The sequence below is a fragment of the Canis lupus genome, chromosome 4, assembly GCF_048164855.1.
Source record: "Canis lupus baileyi chromosome 4, mCanLup2.hap1, whole genome shotgun sequence".
NCBI classification, from domain to species: Eukaryota; Metazoa; Chordata; class Mammalia; order Carnivora; family Canidae; genus Canis; species Canis lupus.
Window position 1 is genome coordinate 984597 of NC_132841.1, and position 9300 is coordinate 993896.

Sequence of the window (9300 nt, forward strand, 5' to 3'; positions counted from 1 at the left end):
TACCCCACATACAAACCAAGAGGAAAAGGAATTCAGAGATCATTGACAAGGATTCTAGGAGGGTTCCAGTTTTGGTCAGGGGTGAACCTAGAGCCCCTATAGTGAGACTGAGGATGGAAAGTCCTGCTTGCCCTTATTCTATCCACTAATTATCTTCTCCTGGCCTCATGCCTTTCACGTGCAGGATTTGGTCTCTTTACATTTTTATCCCCACTTTAATGGTGATGCAATTCCAGAGTTTGAACTAGACAACTACACATTCCAAATACTGGGAAGAGCAAAAAAACCCCACACCCAAGCAAAATAATCCACATCAGCAAAAGAAGCAAGAAAAAGTCCTTCCTTTAAAGTGTACAAAGGCAGCCACTGTCCTGGGGCAGGAAGTAAAGACACCCATTCAGTGGTTCTTGCTATTCCTGTGAAAGTACCTCCAACTCTTAATCTCAGCAGTTCTGAGGGGCTGTCTCTGTGATTTGCCCAAATTTCTTATACCGTCCTCTGAGAAAGGGGGCCTTGGAGGTGCCCTTCAGTAGCTAGGGAGGAGGACTGGATCTTCTACTTCTTTCCATATAAAGTTGCTGATGACTCTGTAAGATTTCTCAGTTTAAAATAAATATGAGAGGGATGTCTGGGTGGCTCAGTGGTTGAGCGTCTGCATTTGGCTCAGGTCATGATCCTGGGGCCCTGTGTTTGAGTCCCATGTCAGGCTCCCCACAGGGAGCCAGCTTCTCCCTCTGTTTGTGTCTCTGCCTCTGTCTCTGTGACTCTCATTAATAAATAAAAATCTAGAAAAAAATTAAAAATGAATATGAGAGTCTTTACCTCTTTTAGATTACTACAGGAAGTAAAAGAATGAAACTGTACTCCTGGACTCTAAAATAAAAGGGGCTTTAATATAATAACATTAAAATGTACCAATTCCCATTTAAGACAATGAAATGTTGGCCCTCCAAATAAGTAGAGATGGGAGGAAGAGGTGTTGAGCAGATGGGTCTCCTGCATGTCGCATTGCCACTGGACACTGGCTCAGCCTTGAGCTTGACTGTGGCCAATTCTTTCTGTTCTTGAGTTCTGTTGGCCAGCTAGGATCAGGACTCCAGCTGGCAGGACAGGATGTAGCTAAGGACAGAATGACACATGTGAGTTGAGCAGGAGCTTCAATTCGGGAGTCTTTCCTGGTATCTTCCCAGGAGCTGGAGTCTGGTACCCCAGTAGCAAGGCTGGAGGCTGCCCCAGGAGCCAAAGAAGAAGAATCCCTGGAGTGGCCACCAGAAAGAGTCTACCTCTACGCTCACCCAGCTCCTTATGAGTCTTATCTCTCCTCTTCACCGAGCCACTCCCCAGACTGGAACCAAGCCCTAAATGGATCCTTGGGCTCTATGTTGTAATGATCTGCAGCCACCTGAAGCAGCATGATCTCCGTCATGATTTTGTGTTCCTGGACCAAGAGAGAAGGATGGAATGCATGCAGAGCCTGGGTGGGGAAGCTGCAGAATCATGGGAGGGCTTAACTCTGGGACAGGGGACCAGTGCTGGGTCTTTGAACATGTGGCAACCCACCTTCCTGCAAATTCATCCAGTCCCAACTTGTTCTCAGAGGTGAGTAGTATAAACTGTCCCTCTTCTGAGAAGTTATCCTTGATTGCCATTCCTCTGTCATCACTTACTAACTAGATGGGACTTTCACTTCTTTATCAAACTATTCCTGTAAATGTGAGAATGAAGGGATGAAGGCAAGGAATGTTCCTCCCAGGGACATCTCTGATAGGCACAACCCTACCCTTACCTACTGGAAGTCATACAGAGCGTCACCTTCTTCTGGTGGTTGATCTCATTCCCCTGGAAAGCAGACAACCAAAGTCCATCAGTAAAAGCACCTTGATTATTACTAGCTGCTAATACCCACTCCTTCTGGCTGCACTAAGGCCAGGTACACAAGGGAGCCATGTGTACACGGATGACAGGACTGCAGTCTAGGCCAGCCTCTGGGGTCCAGGGAAAGGAAGACATGAGGTGGCTGCTCTGGTATCCTGTAGCACAGGAAGGGGAGGCCAAAGCCTCAGGTGGGCAGGGGCTGCTAGGCTCCTTAAGTGCTTGCTGATGTGTACAGGGGTGTCCTGATTTCACTCTGCTCTCACAGGCAACCCTTAAGGAAGAGGCTGAGGTCAACCCAGACAAACCTCATGCTGCTTTGCATTCAGGCAGCAGACTTGATCCCAGGACCAGTGAACTAAGTGCAGCCTCCCCTCACTCATCACTGACATGAGCAAGAAACCCTAGCCCACAGGAGCAACTGTGAGGCTGTGAGGCTGTCATGATGGGAAGGTTTGCCAAGTACTGAGAGCTCAGGGCTCAGTCCAGGGGCTATCTGTTACCACACTTCAAGATTCTGGCCCCTCCTCCCCAGCTCTCAGGCTCACACACCTCCAAGTACTCCTCCATTGCAATATCCAGCATCATCAGGTCAGTGGGGAAGGTGCCAAGGAAGGAGAGAATACCCTGTGTCATGGGGTTGAGGGTGGAATGAGTCCCTGTGTCCACAGAGATGAGATCCTCCCCGGGAAACATTTCAGCTCCCTGGCCCACCCCAGCTTCCCACGTGGAGCAGACTAGGACCCTTGGTGACCTCCCTTCAGTTACCCTTTCCTCACCCTCCAAGAACATCAGAGTCCTCCTAATCATTTTGAGGGCATGCTTTAGAAAAATCATAGTATGTAGCCCTGGGCCCCTGCCCACCCACAAACTCATTTTGTATCCATCTTTATAGACCCCCCTTTGGTCATGTCAAAGGAAAGGTTTTAGAAGCTGTGGCAATAGGAGTCAGAGCTGGAGTTGGAAGGCCCCACCTGTCTTGATTTGGAGGCTTCCAGCTTTCAGAGAAAACCCCCTCTCCTCTGGGTTCGAGGCCTAGTACCTGAAGCATGCTCACCTTCTTCTGCCACCCCCTCTTCCATGCTCTCTAGACCTCCATCCCCAGGGTTCCAAGTTTAGATAGCCATTTCTGCAGGGCCCAGGACAAGTTCCTTGAGACCATAATAACCTCAGTCTGCTCCCCAACCCCCACATCCTTGACTGCAGACCCTGAACATCTGACCCAAGCAGCAATGCTGCATTATCCTTAAGCATACCATGAGTGGTTCTAGAACAACCTCAGCTCCAACATTCACTCCATGTGTGGCCTTAAGCTTGCAGTCTGGCCTCCCTGAGCCTGATTCCTCATTGGGAAAAGTGAGGACTCCAGCTACCTCCTATAGTCTCCTGAGGACCCAGTGTCCTATTACTATCATCATTGTTGTGGCCCTCAACCCATCCCAACCCCATCACTGAGCAGAGGCCTGTCCTCTGGGCTCTCAAGGTTGGTACAGGCTTCCATCTGGACCAGCTGGTGACACACAGAGAGCTTGTGTGTCCAGGCTAGGGATTCCGGCTGAGCATCACCTGCTTGTTCCACCCCCAGTGGAATTTTTACCCCAGGCTGCATCCACGTTCATGCCAAAGGCTTCACCTCCTGAAGTAATGCTCCAGGCCATTCCCTACTTCATTCATGCAGGGCACTGTTCTCTCCCATCCCTCCCCTCTTTCTAGACTTACAACTTCCATGTTACCTGGATAAGCAGCTTCTTACTCTGTGGGTTGTCTTCAATGCACAGCTTTTTAAATGTTTGAAAACTCTTCCTGAATAGAGGGAAAGAAGGCAGGATCAATGTAGGAATAATGTGGCAAGGTTGAGTGCAAGTCCCTTTGATCTGAGAACCCAAAAGTGTCAAACTGCTGGATGAGTGTTTTCTTTGGGTTCCTCTGAGCACTCAGGTCATTGGAGGACATGGGAGGGAGCTCTCATGAGGGTCATCCAGTACCTCCATTCCCATATTAATTAAGCACCTCTGCTTTGGTCAATTTTGGTTTCAATTGGGCAGACTCTAGTTGCTGTAAAGTACACATCCAAAAACTTCTAATTCAGCTCAGCCCAGTCCCCCCAAGTGGGGACATTTGGGAAAACTGATTTCTAAAGTAGGAGGCATGGTGGTCTATTCCCCAGGAAGGCTGAGAAAACCATGTTGTCAAGGTATGCTGCCTCCCAGGAAGTCCAGGCTGACTGAGGGGGGAGGGGAGCAGAAAGGTATATGGGAGATCCCTCACCTGTCCTGGTCCTTCTGGAGAGAGGCCCACTCACCTGGAAACTTTGGCCCATGTCTTCTTCAGCAGTGAATTGAGGCACTCTGCAGAGCAATGAGTAGTAGTTCCACAGGATTTGACAGGCCTGGGGAGGGAAGAGAATGAGCTGTCAGGTGGGTATCAGGAGCCCTATTTGCTCAAGAGCTGTAGCCTCCCTTAGTGTCAATCTCCGCTCCTGGATGAGACAGATGTCCAGGGACCTGCAGAAGGGCACATGGAAGACCCAACGAGTAGTAGTAAAGGTCAGCATGCCCCTGGAAGGAAGAGCTTAGACCAGAGAATTCAACCTTGAGAACTGATAAAGGGAAGAGCAGTTCCCGAGGCTCAGGAGAGCAAGTCAGTTGGGCCTCCCATAGGCATACCTTGGCCACCTTGATCCAGTGCTCCACCACCATGGCTCGGTCCCGGGCTGTCATGCCTGGGTTTCCAAGACAAGTGGTGATGATGCAGTTGGCCACACAGTTGTACTGGGTGATGGTGGCATGGACTGTGCATGCCAGGTGCTAATTGCCAGGCTTATTCTTCTTGGGCCAGATGGAGCCCAGGCCCTGATGGGGCAGCACCTTCTTGAACAGACTCAAGAGAAGAGGGGGACGTTCACTCATACAGTCCTATGTAGGGGGTACAGGTCAGAGCTGGAGCTCAGGAAGCTGAGAATGTGGTCTGAGCCCAGTTGGAGTTCCTGGATTGAATTCCATTCCTCTTCACTGAGGGAACCCAGGATAGGATGAGCCAAGAGCAGATACCGTCAGGGAAGGAAGGAGGGCATTTGCACCCTGATCATCCTCATTAACTTCAAGCTCCAGGTGGCAGTTCAAGGTGCAGGGACTTCCAGGTATCCTGCAATTTCTGGTCAGGCCAGGTACCCAAGATGGGAGAGAAGGTGCTGGGGAGAGTCATATGTAGAGCAGCATCAGAGGCCTGGCCTTTCCTTTCACATGGTACTCCCATAGCACCATTATTTCTGTATGGTCCCATAGAATGGCCTCAGCCTGATTTCCAACCCCTCTGTAGCTGTCCTTGAAGTGGAAGGTCTGGTCATCCAGAGAACCTGTATTAGTCTGGTTTTTCTAATTATCCTCTTCTCCATGGCCAAGGGCCTTGTCTACTCCACCCTCCATGTAAACCAGGATCAGGGCTTAGGTTGTCAGCATATTGGTTGGTGGTCTGCTCACCAGAGTTTGTGTTCTTGGCCTCAGGTGTGGTGGTCAGCAGAGGTGGTATGGAGAGGGACAGGCAGAACAAGATGGGACAGTTGAAAGGATGGGTGTTTGAGGCACCAAATCAGCCCAGACTGTGCTCTGCTTCCCAGAGGGCTTGGGACCCTATGTGCAGCTCCCTTTGACTCATTTGCCTCTTTCCATGAAGTCCCCAAAATGAAGCCCTCCAAGTGGAAATCAAGAGATCTGTGAGACCTATGGCTCTGAAAGTCCCTCCTCAGCCACAGCCCCTGTAGTCTCTCAACATGCTCTGTGGAGGCAGCAAGGCCCTCCTTCTGGATCCAAAGACCAATCAAAGTTTTACTTGATCTTTAAATTTTTTAAAGGATATTTGTTAATTTATTGGAAAGAGAGAGACTGAGACTACAAGCAGGGTGAGCATCAGAGGGAGTGGGAGAAGCAGGCTCCCCTCTGAGCAGGGAGCCCAATGTAGGGCTCAGACCCAGGACCCTGGAGATCATGATCTGAGCTTAAGAGAGAGGCCTAACTGACTGAGCCACCCAGGTGCCCTTATTTGATCTTATTGTCCATCAAAATGGTCCAAATATGGGTGATCCATTCATCCCTCAAGGTGGCCATGAAGATGTCACATCTAACAAACTATGGACATGGGTGCTTACACTTGTAGAGTCATTGACTGTCTGACTCTCTGATTAGAATTGAGACCCAGACATTGTATCTATTTTATTCCTTCATTTATCTTAGTGACTAGAAATGTATCTGCAATACTAGGTGCTTAATATATATTATTGGATGAAGGAATTCCAACCAGCACTCTCCTTATACTGAGTAGAAATTGAGCTGTTCTGCCTGCCCCCAGTGACCTCTACTCTGGGCACATAAAGGACAAGTAGCAGGACCAGTTAGACAGAATCTCAGAAGTCCTCTGCAAACAGGAAAACTGCCTGCTTTCCAATGTGCTTCTGTAAACCTGAAGTGCCACAGGCCCATGAGTGTTGATATTGAGAACTTCTTCACTGGGGAGAGAGAACTGCTACACATGAAGATGTCCAGCATGTCCAGCAGCTCTTTCTACACAGTCAGGCACCAGATAAGTCTATGCCATGTTTTCTCCCATGATTTCCCACAGTAGCCCCATGAGGTTCATCCTCTTACCACACCCACTTTTCAGGAGAGGAAAAGGAACCTCAGAGAGATGCAATGACATTCCCAAAACATACCAGTAGTAGAGGTGAGCCTCACCCCCTGTGCTGTGTACATGGGGTGGTCACTCACTGCTGGCTCAGGACTTGTTGGGCTGTGGTGAATATCTGGTATATTCAGGAAATGATTGGGATGTTTGAGAGGTTTCTATCCTTGAAGGATGGTATGAAAGGAAGGATGGTACTGTATGAAATTCTCCATTGTGCCTTCCTTGAGAGTCAGGAGGGTGCAGGCCTCACCCAGGGACAGGGTTGATTCCTTTTCACACCAGAGAGACAAGGAGGGGCACTCTAGTCAGCTTCAAAACCATGAACCACTGGGAAGATAAGGGTCTGGCACTCAGACCAGAGACCCCCCATTCCCTCAGAAACTTGTACAGGACAAGGGACTTGAGTGCCCACACAGAAAAAAGTTTTGGCTTCAAAGTACAATTGGTTTTAGGGGAGACATGGTAATCCATTGGTAACTTCTACACACTTTGTTAGCTGAGCAACAACAGCATTTCTCTCAACTAATAGCTTTTATGAAGACCAGTATGCCATTGAGTCATCAGTTAACATCTGAAAGCCAATAGAACACAGAGGGTTAGAATCTTAAATGCTGCTCAAGATCACATACGTTGGGCCTGAGAATTGTCCAAAGTATGGGCTGCATTGCATTTCCCCTAAACTGATGTGGCTTGGTCTGTTCCTGAAATGGGGAGAAAGGGTCATGGGAAAACCACATTCCTCAGCAGGCCCCAGGGGAGCCAGTTGTTTCTAGTCTGGGTTCTGGGTTTCCCTGATCATCTCTAGGTCTTGAAATTGGACATGAATGTGGACCTGTTCTCACCCCAGATTGGCACTTGTAGTTGGTGGCCTGATGCACCTATGCTTGTCAGGGGAGATAGAGTAGTTGAACCCTTGGAGCAGCTCATCAAAGATTTCTGGGTGGATCTCTAAGGAAGGACAGAGCCAGCTACCAGGGCCAGGAGGCAACAGAGACCTTCACCCAATCTGGGGTTCCATGTTATAGCAGATCTAGCAACTAAAACAGTCTGTGAGGACACGTAAGGCATTCTTTAAAGCACTGCAGAAATGACAAGAGAATGGCATCAAGTCAAGTGCCAAGGGCCTTGAAAGACTGAATCACTGTGGCAGATGGCTTCATTTATGTAGTACTGTGAAGATCTATAAGGACAAAGCTCATGACCTGTTGGGCCTACAATGATTTGATGTGTTCTGAGAGAGGACACGTTACAGGAAAACATATAGAATGGCTTCATCCCACCCTTCCTTTTGTGTTAAATCACACTCTTTAGTGTGATGATTTGTAAGGGCTTGGAGAAGTTCTGCAGGGACAGTGAAGCTGGGTTCTACACAGGATATCTGGGATGAGTAGGTGGAATAATAAAAACAGTAGTAAAATGCAAAGATACTCATTGCTTGTGAAAAACAAAACAAAACAACCCCCACAAGCCCTCAAAAACATTAAATATATTCTGCACCATTCCAACATAGGTGAAGAGTGTCTTCCCACCTCATCCCATAGCTAGTGGCTAGGCATAGAGGTTCAGATCACTTTGAGGTTGAGCTTGTGGGACACTCACATGGAAACACTACGGAAGGGCCTCAGGTTTCTCTCCATGTTTGTGTGGGAGCCATATTTGTGTGGAGAACCTGCTTCCCATTCTCACCTCAGAAAAGCACTGATCCTTGTTTGCCTGGTGCACCAGATAATTGTCTAGTGTTGGAATAGTCAAAGCCACAGACCATCTCCTCCAAGATCTCCTGGGTGAAGCTCTGGAAATACAATGTCCTATATATACAGGGCCAAGAGACATTAGGGTCCTCCCTGGACATCACCACAAGAGGACACCCCCATTAGAAATCGTGTTCTCCAGTTCAGGCCAAGAGGGGCCACTGAAAAGACATCTGGCAAGGAGGAAGCCAGATGAAAGAGACTCTTGGGCTCATGACTAACATATTCATTATTGAGCTTGGTCCCCAGCACTCACCTTCTCATCTTGCCTGCTATGACCTAGGGTCTGAACACAAGATATGTGTCAGACTTCCAACACCTGGAAGCTGGTTTCTGCCCAGGAAGGGCATGCACCTCTCCTCTGTCCCCTCTACACACACACACACACACACACACACACACACACACACGTGGCAGGAGGTGTGAGCCTGCTCCGGTGAGTGTGGTCTGCTCTCCAGTGGGCTGTCCCAAGCTCCCTCATGGTACCTGCTGGTATCTCCCAACACATGACCAGAAGCTTCAGAGGAGAGGGCTGAGCTGAGGTCAACAGTGGAATGAAAATCTCTCACTTTGGACTCTCCTGAGTCCAGAGTGCCTGAAAGTAGGAATACAGCAACTGAACGTCTTGTTCTCGTGACCATCTCCAGTTAAGTGAGTTGGAAAGCAGGAAGATCTAGACTGCAGGTTCCTGGTTACCAGAGTTCTAAGTCAGCTGTGGGCCTGTCACCAAGGAAGTGAGGTCACTTTTTCAAGATTCCAGAAACTGGATCCCTTCCTTCATATCCAGATCCCCTTCATGGAAGATGACTGCTTACCCCAATGTCATATCCTTAACTGTACACAACGAATCAAAAATGCCATAGCCACAACTCTGAAAATGCAAGTAAGGTCCTACCTTTGAGGAGATGGAGCTGAATTCAGACATTTATTTCTGTTTGTTTTCCCAGTTCTGTGTCCTACCTAACCCACTGTGTCTTTCACATAGTCCCCAGTTTCCCAA

The 9300-nt window shown here is 48.6% G+C and overlaps 1 long non-coding RNA gene across 3 annotated transcripts; it reads right to left on the reverse strand.

The window, feature by feature from the left end:
* Positions 1 to 890: 890 nt before the first annotated feature.
* Positions 891 to 8985, reverse strand: LOC140631701 (uncharacterized). Of its 3 annotated transcripts, XR_012029194.1 has the most exons (7): positions 4539 to 8985; positions 4175 to 4261; positions 3606 to 3675; positions 1787 to 1839; positions 1561 to 1705; positions 1296 to 1438; positions 891 to 1119 (listed from the first exon to the last, which is right to left on the reverse strand). It is a non-coding gene; the product is annotated as an uncharacterized lncRNA (long non-coding RNA). The 3 variants fall into 3 exon arrangements; XR_012029195.1 differs by having other exon boundaries at positions 1791 to 1839; positions 4175 to 8985; XR_012029193.1 differs by having other exon boundaries at positions 4175 to 8985.
* Positions 8986 to 9300: the final 315 nt, after the last annotated feature.